This window comes from Homalodisca vitripennis, chromosome 3, assembly GCF_021130785.1.
Source record: "Homalodisca vitripennis isolate AUS2020 chromosome 3, UT_GWSS_2.1, whole genome shotgun sequence".
Taxonomy (NCBI): Eukaryota; Metazoa; Arthropoda; class Insecta; order Hemiptera; family Cicadellidae; genus Homalodisca; species Homalodisca vitripennis.
Window position 1 is genome coordinate 56,631,899 of NC_060209.1, and position 23,988 is coordinate 56,655,886.

General features: G+C 35.7%; 1 protein-coding gene across 3 annotated transcripts in view; it reads right to left on the reverse strand.

Annotated features, from left to right (window-relative positions):
- Positions 1 to 20,496, reverse strand: part of LOC124356923 (cGMP-dependent 3',5'-cyclic phosphodiesterase-like) — a 39,368-nt gene extending 18,872 nt beyond the window's left edge. Inside the window, exon 1 of one of the 3 annotated variants that reach the window (XM_046808225.1) lies at positions 20,292 to 20,496. The gene's annotated coding sequence lies outside the window, so the exon portion shown is untranslated. The remainder of the gene's footprint in view (positions 1 to 20,291) is intronic. The other 2 variants (XM_046808224.1, XM_046808226.1) reach the window with 2 other exon arrangements.
- Positions 20,497 to 23,988: the final 3,492 nt, after the last annotated feature.

Consider the following 23,988-nt stretch of genomic DNA (forward strand, 5'->3'; position numbering starts at 1 on the left):
TATTGCTCAAGGACAATAGCTAACAATGCCTTCGTGGAGTTAAGAAGCTCGTGATTCTCCCACAGCCACCCACATATGGACTGCAGCTGGCCGTGGGTAATGAGTAAGCTCTCCTAACAGTCTGGTGATTCTGCAACGTGAGGGTCACACAATATACGTCGTGTACAGCGAAGTTTTAAGACGATTCACTCACAAGTATTAACAACTGACTCGTATTACAGTATCCAATAGATAGTAATAGTTGGCACATGAGGAACTAAGTGTAAAAGTTTTGATAAAATGTTTTCATCCCACAGCAAAGCTTGTATCCAATAAACTTTTACTTTCACCCACAATATTAACAAATATAGTTTTAAATGAAACTTCAGAACCACACACACCAAGAATTGTATTCAGTGGATTACAGTTGGTATCAATTAGACCAATGCCGGTTATTCTCAGAACATCGTGACAGAGGTCGATCGCATCTGACTATCTATCCGTTACAATATGTAATGCTAGTTTTTACGGAAGGCTACACAGATGACAAATCGTGTTGCTGACGGCCATTACGTCTTGAAAACGGATAGTAAATCCTGTATGGGATGTCGTACGACTTGATATTAAAATATCTCAAATAAACCTACTATAGAGGATGAGGGACAGGGCAAGAGCCAATCCCGAGGAAGTAGCCAGTACTTTCCTAGTTCCATCTTTAGAAAATCTGAGTCTCGCCACTGATCGAACAAAAACCTTTTTAAACATTTTAATTGACACCAGCTTCATTTCAAATGACTCTTCAGGTTGTCGTCCTTACCTACAAAAACCTTCAACGTGTCAACAGCTTATGAACAAACTGTACAATTAATTATTACACACTACTTGGATATCAATAGGTTACTGGATGCTCAACGACGTGGCTTTAGATCTACAATTATTATTGTAGATTGTGTTGAGTTCACTACATCAATTATTAATTCTGTTAATGACAATGAAAGAGTGATTGGCGTGGTTTTATATCCACAACGTAAATTTGACAGTGTGTCCCACGATAGGCCAATTGTCAAATTAAATAATCTGGGTGTCAAAGGAAGAAAAACAATAATAATTACTCCAAAATGAACATAATTTCACAATTAGTTATCAAATTGGAATTACACTGCCACAGTTTCAAACAGCGAAGCAGTGTTATATGAACAAAAACCTGAAATTACTTGTTAGTCCCACAAGACTAAAAAACTTAAATTAATAAATACTATCCCTCACTTATAACAAATTACAATTAGATATTGCATGTTGTTAATTTTATTACACTTTTTATTCGCGCGTTAAAACAAAGTACACGAGGCAATTTGCTATCTTTATAACCAACATTATAATTTATAAGAAAATGTATATTCTGTTAGCATTTTAGAAATAAAAAATGTACGTAAGTATTAAATTCCGTCATTTGAGATAAGGTTTTCTCGTAACTAAAGTTCTTAAGACATCAGCTCATATATTGGCTAAATACCTCGCCAGTTCAATAGACCAATATTTAAAAAAATTATGGTTGCCTGTAAAGTCGGTTTTACGGGCGAAGATTTTACGTGACAACGTCTTTTTCTCGGTAGAATATTTATTGATATGAATATTATTAAATTGCACAATAGGAACAAGGAATTGAATGAAAATAAGAATTGCACAAATTTTAACTACAGAAATATATTTTGTTTACTAAAACATTGTACATAATTTGAAATTAATTAAAATTTGTTATTGTAAATGGTAAAGTTGAATAAAACATTTACTAAAATTGGAATTTGAAATTCTTGCTAAACACAGTTAAATTCTAACTCCGCGCGTGGTGATTGGTCGGTTTTAGTTCGTTTGTTTGGTCGCACTGTTATGACAGGTTAGAGGTTATAATTTGTTATTTTAAATGTTTGACTAGCAATACGCGCTGTTTCTTCTCAATCGACTGAATTACGATTGATTGCAGAGTGATTTAAACTAATAATTTACTTAACACTACCAACATTTGTCAATAGTATGACATAACCTATAAACTCAGTTTCTCAACTTTTGTGTCAATCTAACAATTAATCAATCAATCATAGTTTACGATAATGAAATATCAGTGTACAATTATTTACCTTTATTGTTGTAGTTGTTGTAAATGACGAATCTAAGCACTCCACATTTTCACGAATAAACATAGTTATCTGCTTTATCCCGTGCGGCGGACCCACAGTTATCTGCTTTATCCCGTGCGGATCCCGTGCGGCGGACCCACTGGACGGGCATCGTAACGTTACCGGGCGTTACACTTTTTCATGAGTGACTCCGAGCCGCAACCTAATTTAAGACGTTGTCACGTCAAAATGAAGAATACTATAATCATCGAACCCCCACTTTTGAATATATTTCTAAATGCATTAAAGTACGCAAAACTACGCATGTGGTTTAAACAAAAACTTGACGACACACAGATGACCAACTACACATCGATTGTTTATGGTGTAATTAAATTGTTTAAAACATTAATGTTAATTTTATTGTTTGGGTTCCTTGATACAAATAGCATTAAATCTTCAATCCAGTTAGATATTTGCTACGGCTCTCAAGTAGCAATTTACAATCAACGTAATTAATTACTAATATACATCCCAGTTGGATTGCAGAAGGAGGTTCAATTTACGAGAAGGCCCCCGACAAAACATTTAACGTCGTTGATCATAATTTTTATGGATGACACAACTATAAATTTATTTGATTCAGATATTGATAAGTTTAGGCTTCCGTAAATAAGATATTATGATAGTAAGGACTAGTTTGATGCAAGTGGCTTGAAATTAAGCGCAAACAAATCTAAATTGGTTCATTTATCTGTTAAAATCAATGAATAAAAAATAAGTTCAAGGGGCAAAGTAAGAATACTAGATTCTTGGGCGTGATTATGGATGCAATAATCTAAGTAGGAAAACCCACTTTTTCAATCTTGAGGTGTTCATGTTTGTATATTATGGGTACATATCTCCGCATCTGAGATATGGGATGATCTTTTGGGGTAATTCTTCCACATCCTTAAAAATGTGCAAATTCCATAAACCTTTTCCCACAATTTTGTGAAACTGAGTGAAATTGGGTGTCCATACAAATTTTGGCTTAGATCAAAACATTAATTAGTCATACTGATTAATTGTGCAAGGTACCAAATGATTTCCTGGAGCTCCGTAGGCACAAAAACGTGCTGAGTAACTCAATAACCATTTTTCATCTAAATTATATAATTTAGTTAATTAATGAGACAACTAATATAATGGTTATAAATAATGGTAGATTACTTTATATGAAGCCTTATTAAAGACAATGTGTATAAATCAAAGCCAAGGTGTATAAACAATTTGAGAAACCGACTTGTGCAAGAAATTCAAGGAGCTCCGCAGGCTCGTACATCCAGCATGGCACTTCAAGATTGACAACAGGTCAGACGCATTGTCAAACTATCAGTGCGGAGCACTTTTGAGCAACTATTACAAAAACACTGATGTTAATGAGCCGAATAAACTTTGATTTAACTAACATTTATATTTGTAAAACCTACGTGTTTCACTTTTTTACTAAAACTTAATTAATTAAAACGAGTTTGTGTCTTAAAAGGATATTTTTAATTTGAATTAATCACCTTTTTATTTTAAATTTGAATTACTCACCTTTTTTAGTGGTGACCTCCAAGTTTCAGTGTTAATTTTCTTTCACAAGTACCTTTAAAACGATATATGTAACTTGAATGAGGTTTATATGTAACATTTTAAAGTTACAATAAACCTCAGTGCCAATTATTTTCGTATTATGCAGGTAGAAACAATCTTGCGGTAGATACTAATAGAAAAGTGCAGTTTGTATCCTATAGAGGTATAGTGAGTTTAGTTTTTCTAGGTGGAGCTCCATATATGTTCACCCTGTTATATTCCATACAAAGTTTGTGCTAAATTTCATTATAGAATGTGTCTATAGTAGTTCTGTACAAATAGTGTTCAACCTTGGGGCCGTACTTCATCTGACCTTAACAACGAAAATCTTTACACACCAATATAATATATTGAAAGAGACAAGTCTCTTGTTCCTCCTAGAGATGACGTCCTTACTTTTAGCTATCCACTGAAAAATCCCAACACAGTGTCTGCGTTAGACGCAGAACTCTATCAATACTTTTTTTGTTCTCTCAGGACAAGAAGCTTATAAGTTGCACTTAGTCTTGTAAGAACCTTTGCGCTGCTTCCGGAGTGACAGGGTATTCAGGATGGGTAAGGTTAGGGGGTAGGGGCCGTCTCCTATCGAGATCCATGAGGAAGAATTAGGACACTACATCTCATCATGTCTCCGCGGAAGAAGGGGAATCATGTCTCCCAGCTCTGAATCAGCATCTACAGTCAACGCAGGCAGGGGGTGGCACACTCTTGTTGAGGCTAGCAAGAACCTATAAGGTTAGGGAACTAACCCCACCAACTTCAACAGTCGTCTCCCGCAGTAGACTAGACCTATCGAATTGCCCATGAACCCCAGAATCTCGACATTTGCAGTTTGTGATGTGCCGCTCCTGGACATCCATAAGGTTGCCCAGATTGAAGTGACACATCGGTTCTTGCTGTGCCCAGTGGTGGGTTCAACTGGAAGGTATAAAGCAGCCAAGAAGTGATCCCTGCTGGGTTCTATCAGTACTTTGATTAAGCTCTTGACTTTCTATTGATCTCACTCCTACACAGTAGTGTATCAACTAAGATGTGAAAGGAGTTTTCATTATACATTAACAGATATTTAAAAATTACACAGAATTACATACAACACAGAGAGAATATAAGTATTTGTACGTCTGCTTCAGAGTCAGACGCAGTTTATTGATATTCGTCATACAACAGAAGACAGGACGGACCAGTGCTAGCAAGGAAGCAGTGAAAGCCCTGCGGCGGCGACCGATAGCAGTCAATGCACGACCTTTGTCGCGATTTCTAGATGGTCTGTGTCAGACTACTAATAGTCGGGGCTGTGGGAGTGCATAGTGAAACTTGTGACGGTGACTTCACATACATTCCAGCGTCCCCGCGCTAACCGCTACATTCTACAAGCACTATCATTCTGAATTCCGGCTCTTATTACGCGAGACTGTGTAGCCTTTTTTAGACACAGTCATTACTATGATTAATTATTAAAGTACAGTACATGTACTAATCAGAGACATTTGTAGTTAAACGGATTCCGCTGTTTCAGAATACATGGCGCGAAATATTTCAAGGATCCCAAATTGAAAAAAAAAAACGCAATTATATGAAGTTGCAGGTGGCCATTTAAACTATAATTTCTTTGCCAAATAACACATTCCTTAACAAGCAGTAGAATATAGGTTATATTAATAGTGTCATGGTTCAAAAAATAACAAGCTAACAACACACCACATGTCGTGTTGCAGGCTTTATTGAAGTTGAATGCAACATTTCAACACTATAGCTCATTTCAATTTTGAGATGTCTTACGGACATACAGACAGTCATACGACCATTCAGACAAGAAACCTTTACAGCTTCTCAGGAGACAAAAGGGAAATGTGTCAGTACTGAGTGATAAAAAAAAGTAAAAAGTAAAGAATGCCTTATTTTACCAGGCGAAGTTAGGGCTAAGAAGCCCTCTCTAACACTTAACCTGGGGACCAACAGCTTAATGGTTACTTCCGAACCACCACCAATGGCCGGGCAGGCGGGCCGCTTGCAAGGACAGGATCGCTCAGCGGTCACCTGTCCAAGCAGCGGCCACGCTCGACGTTGCTTGATCTGGTTATCTTGCGATAACCGCCGTACCCGCTACACTGCACCATTGGCAGTGATAGGCTCCAATCATGATCAAACAAATTCCATGATTGGACATTCACCGTGATAGTGCTCACTCTTGTCTAGATAACAATGAAGTTTCATGGAAAATTTAAAGTCTAAGGATGACATATTTCTCGATATATCTTTCCACGGGATACATTCAAATCATTGTTCAATAAGTTGACTTTCATAGCAGCGTTTAAATAATACAATTCTATACCGAGTGATTTTTGTATGTGTTGGTGGTGTATTTAGGCTACTTGCGTTACTATTATATATTTTTAAATCTCTCATGATAGCATTCAGTTTGTTTACAAATTGATTTATTGTGTGATTTTATCTGCTACCATGATGGTTTACCCATAAGATCCATGTCAAAATGCTCGCAAATGCTCAGCAAAATCTCATATAGTGACATGCACCGTCATCAGAATCGGTGTTTTCTATATAGAAATGAAGCTTCATGCCAATTTGAAGCCTAGGCCTATAGGTCAGTTCGTTCTCGAGATATCGTGCGAACAGACAGTAATATGCTTCGCTAACGCTAGGCCAATTATGTTTCATTTGAGTACAAAACAGATGGAAAAAAGAAAATTTGAGAAATTGTTTCTCTGTCATAGTGTTATTTCTCTCAAACATGAACTGACATCCTCTGCCCAAATGAATTACCATGTACAAGAAACACTTTCAAGTGTACATAAAATGGAAAAAATTCTCGTACAATATAACATACAGTAGTGCCATATAACTCCGCGAAAGCAGCCCAATATTATATATAGTGCGAAGTTACAACTGTTACATATGAACAAATAAATAGTTAAACAGGAAATAAAATTTGGATGGATTTAAAACTAATCACAATCATCACGATTGTGGACTCAATTATTCTTAAGGGATCTTTACGAAATCGCAAGCAAATTTCCAGGTCAAGATCTTTTGGGGTCAATCGACAGAATGGTTGGAGCCCTAAAGCAAAACCTGTTGTCTGCACAACCACTCTAAATGTCTTATAATATAATTGATTCTTGTTAAAACTAACATGAGTGTTATATGGAACAAATATTAACCAACCATATTGCAAAAGTGGCTTTCTAGTGAAAGATTTGGAACTCCCTAGTTATCCATGGATTTTATTAAAATTTGTTTGAAAACTCTCGAATATATATTGATTCAGGGTAGTTTTTTCAGCGCCCTTTTAGCCAAGGGGCGGAGCTCTAGCACAAATGTTCCAGTGGCTTTCAGGTGACGGAATCTCCCACATTCCATGAAGTTATAGGAGCTAGAATAACCATAAGGAAGATGATTCCAGAACGCTTGGAGCTCTGGAACTCTGAGCAGTGACCTCTCAAAGTCTGGATACTCCTAAAGACTAGGATCTTCCAGAAGCTTCCTTCTGTTAAGAACACAGCACCTTCAGTTAAGAACTCAATAACCAGACAGTTGTTATTGTTATTTCTAGTTAGAAGCCGAAATATTATACACAGAAGCCGAGATCCCATATCTCTATGATCCGTAACCTACTAGCAAGAAGTTTCTATATCCAGCATGTTTCTAGAGTTCTCAGGGATCATAATTCTTTAAAGACGAGGTTTTCAGAAAACTTCCCTAGAGCTTCGGCACCTCTACCTGCAGCCGGAACTTCTTGATGCCAGAAATTTTCAAACTAGTGGAAAGACGAAAAGAGGCAAAGAGTTACCTGTGTACCTTACATTATTTGAAACCTTCTGTATGTGGGAAAATTCCTGTGGTCAAGAGTTCTCCAAGACAAACACTTCTAGAGTGAGAAACCCCCTATGAGCAGGTAACTTCAAAGGCGGAACTGCAATGGAATCTAACTTAAGCTTGTAGCCAAAATGTCACGTTTGTAATACAATACAGGGCGTTTAAAAGGACTTTACAACTTTGAAAATTCATATAAATTTTATTAAACAAGGTACAGAGCTGGTGTATAACATAATTGTATTACGCAATGTATAACATCATTGCGTAAACTTCAATTACACAAAATTGATGATAACCTCTGTTTTTTATTCTAAAACAAATCTTTCTAATCCTTGTATCTTCTATAACCAATACAAACAGTGCGTCCCAAGATTTTATTACAGCTACAGCTCTCAAGTAGCCGATTTTTATGTAAATTCTGGGATAAATAATACAATTATAGACGAAAATATAGAAATTATTAAAATATAATAATTGTCCGCGTATTATTTCTAGTATTTATAGAATAATACTATATAGCTGAAGTAATGAAGTAACTGGAACTCGTTTGTTACTCGAATTCCCCACAATAAAGACCTTAAGAGCCGATTTTACTAAAAACCCAGATGCAGGTTTTGCAGCACGGCCTTATTGGTTCAGTTACAGGTTTTTACGTCAGGTTTATTGGCGGTTGACCAATACGTCAAGGGATATGGTGTGACCGTAGAGAAAAATATGGGAAAAAATTGGACATAAGCATGTTACTTTGGGCTTATTTCGACTTATATTTTTCTTATTACATTCATAATTTTCTTCCATTCGTTCTGAAATACTTTATACTAAAATAAATGTACAGTATCATTTAATTAGAATCACTAAATGTGTTGATTAATAAAATTTTTAGCATTATATTCAGTAAAATTCAAGTACAGGGTGAGGCAGAAAGGATGAACGGTTTTCAAAAAAGGAATATGTCGTTACCTGTGCATAAAAAAAACATTTATTTACAGAATAATATTCACATGATCTTAACATTTTAGAAAATTAATGTTTGAAAACAACATCTGACAGTTGACGGCCGTTTTCAGCGATGCACTTTACAAGCCTCTCTCGGAAGTTGGCTTCTACTCTTTCTAACATTGCCCTGCCAATTTGTTCGACTTCCACACGAATTGCTTCCTTTAGTTCTTGAAGTGTACGTGGTTTATGCTGGTAAACACGTGACTTGAGGAAACCCTACAAGAAGTAGTCGCACATGGACAGGTCTGGGGAACGAGGAGGCCAATCAATGTCACCAAACCGATAAATGATGCGACCACGAAAAACAGCCCGAATTGCTTCCATTGAATTTCTTGCTGTGTGAGCTGTCGCCCCGTCCTGCTGAAACCATATTTACCGGATAGGAATATGTTTTCTTCTTAGTTCAAGTAGGAAGAATTCAGTGTACATCTGTCTATAACGTTCCGAGGTTACAGTTACAGTGGTCCCGTTGTCGTCTTCAAAAAAGTATGGACCAATAACTGCTCACAGCACACCAAACTGTCACCTTGGGACTGTGTATTGGTCTCTCATGCATTAATTTTGGATTTTCAACTGACCAATAACGGCAGTTCTGCTGATTAACGGTACCATTCAAATAAAAATGTGCTTCATCTGTCGTAAACAAAATGATCTTTTCATTTTGGTCAAGTATGGCCTTCATTTCTCGAGCAAAATTTAGCCGCTTTACATAATCGCCAGGATTCAATTGTTGAACCATGGCAATTTTGTAGGGATGAAATCCTAGATCGTTATGTAAAATATGCCTTACTGACCGATTACTGATGTTCAGTTCAGAAGAATGTCTCCTAGCAGATCGACCAGGACTACGGAGTATGGCTTGCCGAACTCTTTCCACATTTTCTGGAGTGCGTGCAGTGCGATGAGCCCCTGGCGGTCGTTTATTCATCACTGTTCCTACTGAACGAAATGATTGAACCCAACGTAAAATGGTGTTACGAGTGGGTACACTGTTATTTCTCGCAAGATTGAAATGACGACGAAACTCGCGCTGAACTGCAACAATACCCTCATTATTACGAACAAAACTGTCGTAAGTAAACACACGGTGTTGCACACTCCACGACTCTATGATGACGACTAAACAATGACTAGACAAAATGGTATGTTCTACCGAACACATGGCCACTTCAGTCGCCCCACTCCCACTACCCAGATCAGAATACTATCTGCTCTAAAAACATCCATCCTTTCTGCCTCACCCTGTACAAATACCTGAAACTTTTAATTACCGTTAAAAAAAATTTAATACTTACATGGGGATGATAGTAAATATAACCTTAATTTTTGTTTCAGTGTTTGCATGATTGTTTGAATAAAAAAAACGTTAAAATCAAACAATTCTGAGCAAGGTTTTACTAAAAATCGTAAAAATCGAGACAGATCAGCAACAATAGAAACTATCTTCTTCCTAATTAATTATTAAAAATATAAGGACAAACGTTTATAGAACTTACAATAATTTGCCATAGTAAAACGGTGATGCAGACCTAAATTCCTTGATAATACACTTTAAAATACATTCAGTCCACCTTGGATTCATGCTATAAAAAATAACTGATGATTTACATCGAAGACTAACTTTCTATTGTTTTAATTTCCAAACATCTGGTTTCATTACACGAAGATAGGCTGTCGCTGCACAAATAGATAACTACCAATCACGAGTCTATCATTCTAAGATCAAAAAGTATATAAACTCGAGTTAAAAGTTAACCACAAACTAACTGGATGAGATAGTCCAAGTATCTTGGGTGTTGGAACGATGTAAACAGTTCGTTTTGAGCTTCTTCGTCACCCTCTTGGATCTCTTCACACGAATACGACTCCAGATTCCAGGAATCAAGTCTGTGATAGCAGTCCAGACGGTGCACTAAGAAGAAGATGAACTAGAGCTAAATTCAAAAGTGGTGTCGGAAAAAATCTAGTGATGATTTTCCTATGTAGCTGGGACGACGCGAGACCCCCAACTGACTAGATCTTTGATCGAAAAACTGCACCAAGTGGTGGTACACTACTTGACAGGTTCCCATTCATGTACTACCTGACATGTACACATACAGAGTTCTAACATTCATTGAAGTTCACAGCTCAAGTACTTGTCTGGTATTCTGATTAATCGAGCCAGTTTGCTGGATAATACGATGTTGCATATTTTTCGGAGTCTGAACACTTTTAATAATTCTTCTGATACAATATGTGTATGTATTTTTTTACAACTTCCTTGGATTTCTTCATAATTCCATCCGTATTTACGTTGTAATCGAGAAAACTAGTACACCCATCTTTATAAACATACTGAAAGCCCAATTTTTTACATTTTTAGAATCGTTCCCAATAAGATTTGAAAAAAAAAAATATTTGACCGTCGCTTGTCTTAGTGGTTTTGTGAGAAAATCATCCCAATGTCTCAGAACTGGGTATCGGGTATTCTCTAAACGCCGTGGACCGTAATGACTTATATATATTGATAGCATGAAATAGATAGCTAAGAAGGGTTTCACCGATGATTCACAACAACGGTCGGCCGGCCAAGTGTGGGAACGGCGCGGCGGGTGCCGTATCCGTGGTCACGAGGCGGCCTGAGGCGCGGCGCGGCGCGGCGTGTTAACACGTTCATGAGCACGGGCCGACTATCACTGAGCCGAAAATCATCGGATATACTCTCACTTTTAGTGGACTCTTTGTCCGCCCAGTTGTGAGCCGCGAGCTGCCGACTGTCAATCGTTCAGACAAAGTAGCGGACCCACAAATACTTTTGAAGAGGGAGATTCTTAGAAACTAAGAGAATATAGTTATTCGGATAATTAATACATCCTCACACTAGCGTAGCCTATCATTGCTGATGACGTCACTCATAACAGGGCTACCAAGTTCACTTTTTTGGGCCGTCACGCCTGCTAGATTATTCCATACTCCACAAACGTAAACATGGCATTACTTAAATAGTTAAGATTTCAATTTAAATGTTCCAAACTTAAATGGTTAGATATGAAATAACGTTCATTTGTAGTTATTATTTACTAGACATCTCACAAACCACATTCAAAGACGATCAAAACCTTGAAGCCTCACTAAGGTTAGCACTAGGACCAGTCAACAAAACTTGCTAGTGTTGCTCTATACTCAGTAGATGCTGTTTTAAGAGGTATGGCCGTAGGATGACGCTGTGAGATTCTGGTCAAGAGATACTTATGTTTTAAGGTAGAAAGTTAAATAAAATTCATTTACAACAACATAATATCGACGCCAAAACATGCATGTTCAATTTTACCACATAGTAAAAATTAAACTATAAAAAATTACGACTACAATAAATTCCCCTCATAGTTATTTAAATTACAGGGATTCAATTTCTAGACTGACAGTTTAGTCCGAGATTAAAATTCGGCAAAATGTTCTAACCGTTCCTATCTTACAGCCCACATCTGACTGCATAGTCGTATTTACGATATGGGACGGTTAGAAAATTTTGCCGAATTTTAATCTCGGACTAAACTGTCAGTTTAGAAATTAAATCCCTGTAATTTAAATAACCATGAAGGAAATTTGTTATTGTCGTTATTTTTTGCTTCATACTAGCAATTAGATAGACACATTTTAAACGCAAATGCTATTCAATTTCAAATAAGATGTTGGAGCGATATAAATAGGTATACAAAAGTTATACATCAACAGAGGAATACACAATCACGTGATCAGACACAGGGATCCTGTAACCGAGAACTGAAGAAGTTCAGGCCACTAACATTCCTCAAGGTGTGCACCTGAACTTAGACACTTGTAGGTTGCTGTTTTGACATAAGGAATCAATTACGGAAATTATTTGGAAATTGATTTTGGAATTACGTGAGTAGCATAGTTCCCAAAATGTCTTTTGTGTAACTCAAATAGTACATGTACCCCATATCTAACGGCTAGACATTCATCCTGTTCATCTATTTGCTATTGTATTATATTAAAGCTTATAGAAGCGTACGTTGTTTCTACCAAACAAAATAACTGTGTGTAAGTACTGACCAATCAAATGATTGATCTAAACAAGCAGAGTGGTGAGACAATGTATGTCCATGTCGATTTGTAGTGGGAGACTACAGTGATTGGATTAATTGAAAAATGGCGCCCGACGGAAGTCAAAATTGGCCCTCGGCACCTCAGACCACCAGGGAATTTCTCCTCCCCTGAACCCCACCGAATTAAAGATCTTTGCAATTTCGGCATCGAATTAAAAAGAGAAAGTTCATAATTTGTTTTGCCGTTTTTGCAGACATTCTGAGATATAAATCGGCAGACGCTGAATGAACAAAAACACCGAAAATATTTGGGAAGCATTTTGATTGGAGACGCGATTAAAAAAGTGGGACAGCAACTTTTCATCTGTTTCTCACTTGCAAGAGTGCAAACACACGAATACAATAACATCATTACAGCACTAGTATCTATCAGTGTTGCTATCATTACGTATCCTTGATACCATCATTACTGCACTAACATCTATCATTGCTACTATCACTACGTATCTGTGCTTCCATCATTACAGCACTATTATCTATCAGTGTTTCTATCATTACGTATCTTTGATACTATCATTACTGCACAAACATATATCAAGGTACTATCACTACGTATCTGTGCTTCCATCATTACAGCACTATTATTTATCATTACTACAATCATTACAGCACTATCATCTATCAGTGATGCTATCATTACGTATCTTTGCTACCATCATTACATCACTATTATCTATCATTGCTTCCATCATTACAGCACTATTATCTATCAGTGTTGCTATCATTACGTATCTTTGATACCATCATTACTGCACTAACATATATCATGGTACTATCACTACGTATCTGTGCTTCCATTATTACAGCACTATCATCTATCAGTGCTCATATCATTACGTTCTGTGACAGCAACTTGTTTCTCATTGTTTCTGTAGCGCGCTGTCGGTTAAGTGCGACAATAGATACGAGTTTCGATCATCACAATAGAAGCTCCTGTCATACTGTATTAACACAGTGTAAGTTTTTGTTTACAAAGGAAGCTGTCAACGAGAGCTAAGAGGTTCGTGTTATGAATGACAGCTAAAAAAATATCTTTATACGCTCTTCAAGAGAATGTGCTTTGATAGCGTAAACGTTATTTTTACGAAATAAATAATTTTTAGCCTCTTCATCTTAAGTTGTTGATTTTATTTGTTTATCGATAAACTTCACTTAAAATGTACACTAAATGTGTAGTACCATATGTTGAAAAATATCAACTGTACTCGTTTTCAGGAATTTTATTTGCTTCACAACAAAATTTAAACGACTATCTCAGATAGTCATTTAAATTGTGTGATTTATAAATGCAAATTTACATCTATTTATAGGTTGGAAAATTGGGAAGGTCAAGTTGTATGTAGCCTATGCATTTGTCTTTAACATCTTGGAAAAATCTTAACTAATTATTTTTTCGTAGAAGTCTTTACGCCTAAGTCTAAATCTAAGCCCGCTGATAAAGACTAAATTGCTTGACCTAAAAAACCGGTACAAAAATTGGACCGAGTCTAATCATGTTGCAATACGCATGTAGGACATCGTAGTCGCGCCACCACGTGACTTGGCTCAAAGCAGCATGTTACCAACGATAGCATCACATAAACGGGGTCTCACTATGGTGCAACATCGTGGATTTACATGAATAATGTGTACAGTGCTATCATTTGTTAGCTCAAATAGAAAAACTCTTTATATGCCTTTTCAACCTACTATACTGTTTACAAATACCATTGTATGGTTCCATTAAGTAATTGGTTTATCAAACAACCCCCATCCTCTTCAAAACTAAAATATTTTTACAGTTTACAATAAATAGGTAGGCTTAAAATTTGAACTTGGTTTACCAATTTACAAATAAACGTTTGTTTATTTATAATATTTTAAGTGGCCGATGAAATGTCTACTGATTGTTTAGTTCTGGTTGCAGTATTATTTTCAAGAAAAAAAAGAAAAAAAACAGTAGGCTATTAAATGATAATTTTGTTAGACATACTTCTCGTTAAATAGTTTAAAGTATCCTATTTTTTATGTATCAAAAGCCATTTGTTTGGATATTTATAGTGATCTGTATCGTTAAAAACCCTTTTAGTCAAAAGCCAGCTATACTAGCGCTATTTGGTTTTAGCCCCATAAGAACAATGTTAAACTTCAAACTTATCTACTTTTGATTTTAGAATGATATAAGATGTTTCATTTTAAAGATATTATTAATACTATCCAAACGCTTATTAGAGTTTTGGATTTTTAGAATAAAAATAAAAATCTCAAACGGTTTTGTATTTGATCGTTTAAATACTCAAAAACTATATATTTTACAAGAAAAACTAAAAAGCTTTTAGATCGTATTCATTATACCTTTACAATGAGACATCCTTCGTAATCCTAAAACAAATAGTAAGAGCGTAAAAGTGAGAAATTTAACGTTGTTGTTATAGAAAACCCCCAATGTTGTTCTACTATAGCCGACTCTTAAATATGAAAATGGGGAGAGGGGGTAGTAAAAAACCACTCTCTACTTGCAATGCTAACCCTAGTCGTGTATTCACTTACATTAAGCTCTGTATGGATTGTAAACTTCTTTTGAAATACTGTATTCCTTTCTGAACATGGTCTGCCATTGCTTTTCCTAATATTCTACAATCGCATGTATTAAGTATGAAGTGCACTCCTTAATCACATGACTAATTTAAAAATCTTACCACATTTAGACTTGCGTGATTACAGCTATCAATCCAAGTTCAAAACCAGTTCGGTAAGATTTATTCCCTCTAAATAATACTCATACCACTATTGGTCAATAGCTCGACCCGCTCAGGAGTTTTGTTGGGTTCCAAAACACCATTAACCTTAGTATTTTGAAGGTGCAGGCAATTCGTTTAAGTGCCAATATTCAATTGGAAATTGTAAGAAGCCAATTCATTATTTTGCTGCCTTTAGGAATTATGGAAAGAACTCACCCAGTCCAGACTTTATACCGATTCACTGGTTGGAGTTGGGCTCTTTTAACTTCTCAATCTAAAATGGTATGGTCAATGCCAATTTTGCTTGCTGGATGATATGTATTTCGTTAACTTGTAGGTTATAAACGTGTCGGACAATTGGTGAGCTGTTTTGGACAAAGACACGCTACGTTATCTATATCACAGACTCGTATGTGGCGGTGTCCTGTTGACCTATAGAACTTTTACTCGCCAGGGTAGAGTTTCCACAAGAAGGATCATGCTTTACCACTACTATGGATAAAGTTCAATTGTAATCACACAAACTTCTCCCTCGCAGCTGTATTGAGGGAGTGAAGCAGGCGACACAACTGTTTCTGGGTCTCCAGTGTCATTGAACTCACTGAACAGGTCCTCGCACTCTTGATTCCACCCCAGTATGTTGTTGAAGAGTTTTGTATTAGGTAGGATAAGCTTTATAAACCGAATATAGTTACTTAATTTTTGAGATATAAACCTGATCCCACTGTCATATCTAGATTAGGAGACATCCCAGTCAGCTTTACCGATATCCAAGTGAGGAAAAGAAAAATCTCACGGGCAAGTAATATGAATTTGAAATGTAACAACCACAAGCCTGTTCTGAGACTGAGAGAAGGTAACAAGTACTCTCTTCCCAACGGCCATGGGCTTGAGGGTAACGAAAGCAAAAACGTGATTCAAGAGGTCAACAACGACTTAATATGATTCAATAAAAGATGCCTTTTACGTCATATATTAAAAGTTGGTTACCTTGAGACCTTAATATTTTCCACTTAATCACTGACCAGCGCGCCCAGATTGATTGCAACTATAATTCTGGTCAGATCTGTCTCAAAATATTCCTTAAGAGAATACAGTAGATTTGTTCCCTGCCTTGTTCTTAGCCTTTCCTTGAACTTCCTGATGTGCATATGTTATGAGGCAAAGCATTCAACACACGCATTGCCAATAATTCTGGAAGGGAGTCCTTCGTTTTGCGCAGTCTACAGTACGGGATATTTATATTTTGTTTCCCACGTGTGTTGTGAGAATGATGGACTTCTCTTGTAGCTAATGAGACTTCACGTAATGCATATACTCGTACACTGTCAGGATATTTATCTGCAGAAGACGGGCCTGCAGTGCTTGTAGTACCCTGAAGCTGTTATTAACCTCAATGATTTCTTCTGCATACGCAAATATTTCTCACAACTCGCTGCGTAGTCCCAAAGTAACAGTCCTTAACTAATATGGCTGTGAAATAACGTATTGTAGTCAGTAGTTAAATGTTTTTCAGTAAGTAGAGGTTTCAGTCTTCGTAGTAGGAATGTCACTTTCGATAGCTTTGAATACACGTGGTCCAAATTACCTTTCTATGACTGCTTTGGGTTTAAAATAATATCAGGAGTTTCACATTTTCCAGCGAATCGTTTTTATTTACACGGCTAACACTATAAATATGTTTTGTCTTTCCTTCATCTAGCATAAGCCTATTTTCAGACAACCATTCACTAGCCTTTTCGAACGTCTATTAAGATAGTGTTTTGGCTATTTTATGAGTTTTCTCACTTCCAATATGCAAAAAGTAATACTCATAGTAGTCCAAGGACATTAATCATTACCAAAAATAACAGAGAGCTCACCACTGAGGCTTGTGGTATACCGTGTCCCACAGGGAGAAGTTATGAAATAGCTCCTTGGATGGACATGGCCTGTTTTTCTATCTTTAGACTACGCACGAAATGTTCTCAGAACGGTCTCCTCAGTTCTGTAATGCTCAAGCTTTTTTTAGGACAAAAGATTGAGGGAGACATTAGAAGGCCTTTTTAGGTCCAATAGAATCAGAGCAGTCGATTCTTTAGCTTCAAAGGCTTCCGTGATGTAAGCTAGAAGCCGTGACACTGCTCTCACTGCTGACCTAACACGTCTAAAACCATTTTGTATAACAGAGATAGATCTCAGTGATCTACGAGTTGGTTTTCGTTTCAGTTCAGCTGCTTAGATTCCTTCTATTTTCGTCAACCGACGAGTTAGTGTCGTATATGAGGAGGCGTTTATTGGGTTCGGACACCCCCCCCCCCAAAACTTAGAGAAATTATAAAAATTCTTACATGTAATTTGTTTGTACATTTTTTAAAGTATCAATAACCTGGTATTAATCATCTAGTCTTTAACCTCCGTGTTCTATAATATGTTTTTTTATTATTTAATTCGCAAATAATCGAGGGTGAAATAAGACTGTCCACGTTTTTTTTAGAAGACGATCCATTGCTGCTAACCGGTGAGATTTAAGCGAAAAGTCGGCTAGACTAGCAAAAGGCCTCTGAGTTGTGTATCTGTCCTCGAGTTTACTAGTAGTTAATGACGCGGTGCTCCGTAATAAATTCTTGGAAAATATGAGGGCGTTTGTACGTTTATTTACTTTAAGCACTAAAGTAATAAACTATTTTATAAATCTGTTTTGTGATTTTTGATTAAAATTACATAGTTTGTTCTAATACGTAGTCATAGTTAGTGTGTAATATTTGACATGGCTGAGGAAGAATACAGTATGTTTTACCTTAGAATACAGTATGTTTTACCTTAGAATACAGTATGTTTTACCTTAGAATACAGTATGTTTTACCTTAGAATACAGTATGTTTTACCTTAAATATTGGTAATTGGGTGAGCTTTAGCAAAGCCTATCATACATGTGCTTCTTCAAACAAGAATAAAAATGTATAATCTTCACCTTATTAATTTGAATCACATTCACAGATAAAAAGGATGGTCGGTGTTTAACAAATATATTGGTAAGATGTAGAATGTATTCATAAATTATGTAGAAATAAGTTGGATTACTAAAACACTAAATTTACCATTGGGCAACATTTGCTGAAAAAAAATGCACACATAATGGCAGACCATTAAAATTCAATTTGCAATAATAGCCATTTCTATAGAACTTTTTCAGTGTAATAAATAACTAAAATGGCTATTTGGAGTGTACTGTTTAAATATTTTCTCGGGGTATTACCCCGGGCCCTTCTCACTGCTGGAGGGTAATTCATATTCCCCAGACCCCGGTGGACCCCAAAAACACAATTTTTATCTACGCCACTGCGACGAATATCCCCAAGAGCTACGATGGTCATCAAAGTCACCAAAATAAATTATAGGGTTAAACGTAACAAGATCTGTATCTAATAATTGTCTGGTAGGTTTTAAACACTGTGATTGTTTCTGACAACTTCACCGATTGTACAAAAATATCGTCATCGCTGGTTTTTTTTTGTATTATTCATACATCGCGCAAGTCTTGCATGATGTAAAATGCCATATAGTCTGTGATCGATGACCTCTACTTCCACCTAACCGGGAATTTCGCCCTTTACGCTATTTTCAGAGTCCTTTATGTGAGTTTCTGTAGTGCCAGAATATCAAATGTATCATGAACATTTATCTTACTCGCACTTTGACTTGCTTAAGTGTTAAGGAAATATATCTTTAATGATGAAGATAAGTTGGAATATTTATAGTTTTTTGGTCTTGGAAGGAGACATAGGTGGAAATTATACAAATCCTGGTCTTGCTATCACAACTGTTTGTATACCGTCCATCACCCAGGGATTATGTACAGCTTAAGGACTGTAGCTTACACGGACAACGCCATTTTCTAACAGTGTCAGTCAATATCTATGAATAAAAGTGCGTATGTCTACAATTTGTGTGATAGTAAGTATCAAAGTATGAGGGTCATTGCATATATGAGAGCTCTTCGTTGAGTGTATACGAGTGTTAGATTTGCGATGGTGTTAGAAAGCGAGGTAAAGCAGAAGGCAACAACCTGAGAGATACCTATAAAGGAAGATGGCGGTTGCAGGTAGGAAGGCTTTTCGTTTGGTTCGTCTAAGCTTGAGTATATAGAGGTTTGGTACGGAAGAAGTGGTGGGACAGGGTGCGAGACTATAAGAAGTGGAAGAATAGTCGATGTACATCTATGATACAACATGTGCGACGGTTTGTATTAAAGGAGGAATGTAACTTGCATACATGACACATTTACGTTTAGTTCGCCCGATCTTAAGTATATCGAGAGATATGATAGAGGCTGAACTGTACAGAGATCTGATATGATAAAGATCTGAGAGGAGTGAGAGGGTAAGATCAATGAGAGGATGTAAGTGAGAAATAGACGGATGATCGATGCCCTTATCCTATTATATAGGCAAAAGTTAGAAAGACAGCCTATGCTGATGATACAAATTCTATCCTATCCTTTGGTTACTTAGATCATACGATGTATTGGTAGTACAGGATGTGTTCTTTCAGGATCGTACTCGAGTTGCTTCGTTCAAAACATGGGAATGTCATTCACAAGGAGATATAGCCCAATGCTTTCTAACTAATGGGGAAATAATATAAACGTTTTACAGTAGGAATAAGAGTAACAGAAGTATCAAGAAATTATTTGGCAATGATAAATACAGATTGTAGTAAAATAAGATCAGATATAAGTATGAAATAACAGACGTTCGCTAATATGTTGTTACATATTTAAGTTTTTCTCATTTGAATTTATAATAATCAGTTTTGAGTTTAACAATAAAAGAAATTAAGGAGTCATGTTTGATGCCGCTCTAGGTTTTTTCATTGTTCACATATTGTTGTTATTTATTCTCTTAGTTAAACAATAGGAACATAGGACTTACCTTTAGGAAATAATTAGTAAAACTGGATTGAGTAGCCAATCAAGAGTAGACTGAAGCCACTCTCCCACTTACACCGACAGCGACACTGAGAATCGCTGTTGGAGTACAACTGAGTAAGACACACAAACAGGCACAATGTGAGATAACAACAGTGAGGCTGGCGGCAGTTACAGTCAATTACAACCCGACAACCCGCAACTAACACAGCTGAATACACAAGCTTACCTAACTGCTGACAATGACCTACTAACTCACTGCTTTGTAATTCATCTATCTGTATTTTACTGTATTACAACTTGATTATGAACTCGCTTTCTTGTCTGTAAGTACAAATTTTGAAATCGTTTTTTTAAAATAACTTCACATCTTTAATATTGAATACTAAAAATAAACACTCTGTAAAAATGAATTGTAAACATAGACGAAGTTGTTAACATTGATACAGCTGATCGATTCAAAATGTACGGACTCTAACTTAGAATTCATCGACATTGGCTTAAAATATTTAAAGTGTTAATTAAAGTCGTTGGTGATATTTATATAATTTGATGGTATTAAATACATGTATGGAATTAAGTATAGAAATTCCAATCGTCGGTGCTTAGAAAAACGTTTTACTCTACAACTCAGGGCCCCAAAAACTTTCAATTTAGTTTGTTTCAAAATGGAACAGTAGTTAATTTGATATAACTCCTTAACGGAGCCAAGCAAATAGGACAATATAGCGAACAGAGTTCAAAAAACAGGGTTATATTCTGCTTTGTCTCAGGTTTACAAGTATCCATACTTTCAAGTACGAACACCGAGAGTACAAAAACGGCGTGCGAAACAGTCATGAGTCCTTTTTAGAGAATTAAACCATTCGTAAATATTTTATATACATTTTTGAATTTTTCTACTCCCATGATGGCAAAAGCTAATATGTACAGTGGTGTTAAAAATGTATATGAACACTGCAATAACATTATGTATCCCAAATATGCTTACTTCCGTTTCAAAATATTATAGGTCTTCATGGTGTTCCATCATAAAGAAAGCTACGGACTCCGACTTTAATAGTTCTTCCACATCGGCCTAAGATAGTTTTAAAGTATAACTGAAACAACTGGAGCTATTGAATAAAATATTCTGGAATGTTCCAAAGGAATTCGAGTTGTTTCATTAGAGCTTGTGAAAATTGTTTCACTATCTGACTTCAGAGCCTGAAAACTCTGCTCTTTAAAGTCTTAATTACTATAACCTAGATCAGGAGATTGGAGTATTTTCTAGTGACTATTAATAAATTATCTCAGGAGTGTTAGATATAATCTAAAAAGGATATGTCTCTGTTATTCAGCAGGGAATTCTGCGTGGAACTGCTAACGTAACGATATATATATATATATATATATATATATATATATATATATATATATATATATATATATAATATATATTGACTAAAAAATCTATGATTGCGGCTTTAAAACACAATCATAATTACAAATTTTCCGCTAAGAAGTGTAATTTATTATTCCATTGAACGTTGTTAATTTTATGATTGGACCAGTTCATGTATTCAGATATTTAACTGGTAAAAACATATATTACATTAAGTTTATGTGATAGTTTATTATTTTATTTTCAATAAAATATTGAATTAGTAAATACGCAAATTAATATTATTATTTCTAGTAGGGAAAGAGAATTACATTTAAAAAATAATAACACAATACTAAAAACCATAAAATAATCGTATTTAAGTTAAATAATACAAATATGCATAATTGGGATGGAAAGTTAAACATAATTTCACATTAATACACATTTATAATCCCATTTAGACTGTACTAAAGTGTGTAATTAATTGTGAATTTAATATATTATATGAACATACTTGTAAAATTCCAAACATAACACGTGTGGCATATGGTTGGTAATTATTTATTAATTCCTTGGTCCCTGTGTTTTGTTTTAAATTTTTACAATTTCATTTCTATAACTATCAAAATATATTACTGTTTTACAAATATTTAATACAAAAAGGTAGAAGTACGCCACATCACGTGTCGTAACCGACTTTGCTGAGATTGCATGTAATATTTTAAATATATAATCTCGTTTATACTCTCTAGATGTGTCCTGCGAGCATATAGACAGAAAGACAATCATACAAAAAAGAAGCTTACACAAAAATTACGCATCATAAATGTCATCCTTTTAGAAACGAAGTTTCGTGTAAAACAATATATGTCAACTCCACGCACACTATTTCTAAATCATGTACTTTATAAAATAAAAACATTAATTATTAAGACTGAACTAAAAATACAGGTCACAATTATAATGTTGCACTTCATCGTTTCAAGTTTAATTTTGACAATAGAAGGATTGTAAAGGAAACAAGATTTTCCGGACATGTGCCGTAGTTCAGTGATACACAAAATCATTAACACTACGTTTCAAGATCTGCAATTTTATCTCTTCCTCAGGTAGATAAAAAATTGTGTTTATACATCTTTACCCGAGTGCTTCTTTTATTGTGAGAGCAAACAGCACAAAACTTTATATGATTGACGAAATTTCATCCTTTTATTTATCATATGACCTTGGATTGTTATAAAATTGTATTCCTCACATGATAAATCTTTCTAGCTCACATCAGGTTATCTTTAGGCTAAAAGAGGTAGTGAAGTAGTGCAGAAAAAGAGGTATCTTAAAAAATACATTCCTTTAGTTTCGGTTATTATATTTCGTTATAAGGTGGAACCAATAAATCAATTAAATAGTTCTGAAAACAGTCATACGATTTATAAGTCACGTAATGTTATATTTAATCGTGCACTGTAACACACGTTGTTACTTTGTGTCAAATTTGAAGGTAAATCCAGTTTTAAAGTATAACAGCTCAAGTTCAAGAATCCAGTACTTGAAAAACCGACTAAAACAAACAGACGGAATTATTGTCCATGAGTATTTTCTCACGCCTCTCGACCGCCATTGAGAGGCACGAGTAAGATTCAGATAATTCAATCAGCCAAATTGGACGATTGTCTCCCCCCCCTTTCCCGGGGCTAAGTACCCGGCATTACGTCTGGGTAATTGATACCAGGAACGGCACGGCATTCCCCACCGTCTGTTGGTTTTTGGTTTTTCTTTTTTGCCTGGCGGCGTTTCTTATTTTGTCAGCCCGTAAATATAGAGGGCAGACCACCACTGTTGATTCCACTCATGTACAAAAAGCGCCATTCCAGGGTGAGAAACTGTGATCATCTGTACCTGGGAATGGTGGTTCCTATTTAGTAGTGGGAGGATATGCTACTTGTGTGAAATCACTACACTTGTGCGTAAATTGTAGTGAACATATAAGTAAACTATAACGTATTTTGAATAAGGCACGATATTATTATTCGATGCTCTTTAAATGTATGGATAAATATGGTCATGTTTTCAACAACATTAACGAACAACACATTGTTTTATAATTACCATGAATAAAAAGAGTGTAAAAGATAAGTGACGACCAGCCAAAACATCACGGGGCTACAAAAATTATCAATAAGTTGCTTTGTTTAAGTTCACTCTTATTTAAAAATGTCAGGAAGGCTGTTAAGAATTCATGCCATTTCAAAAACAAATGATTTTTTTAAAGTTGTAAAATAGACAGGAATATTTATGTTATTATTTGTTATTATTAAGTTCAATACGTACTCTCGGC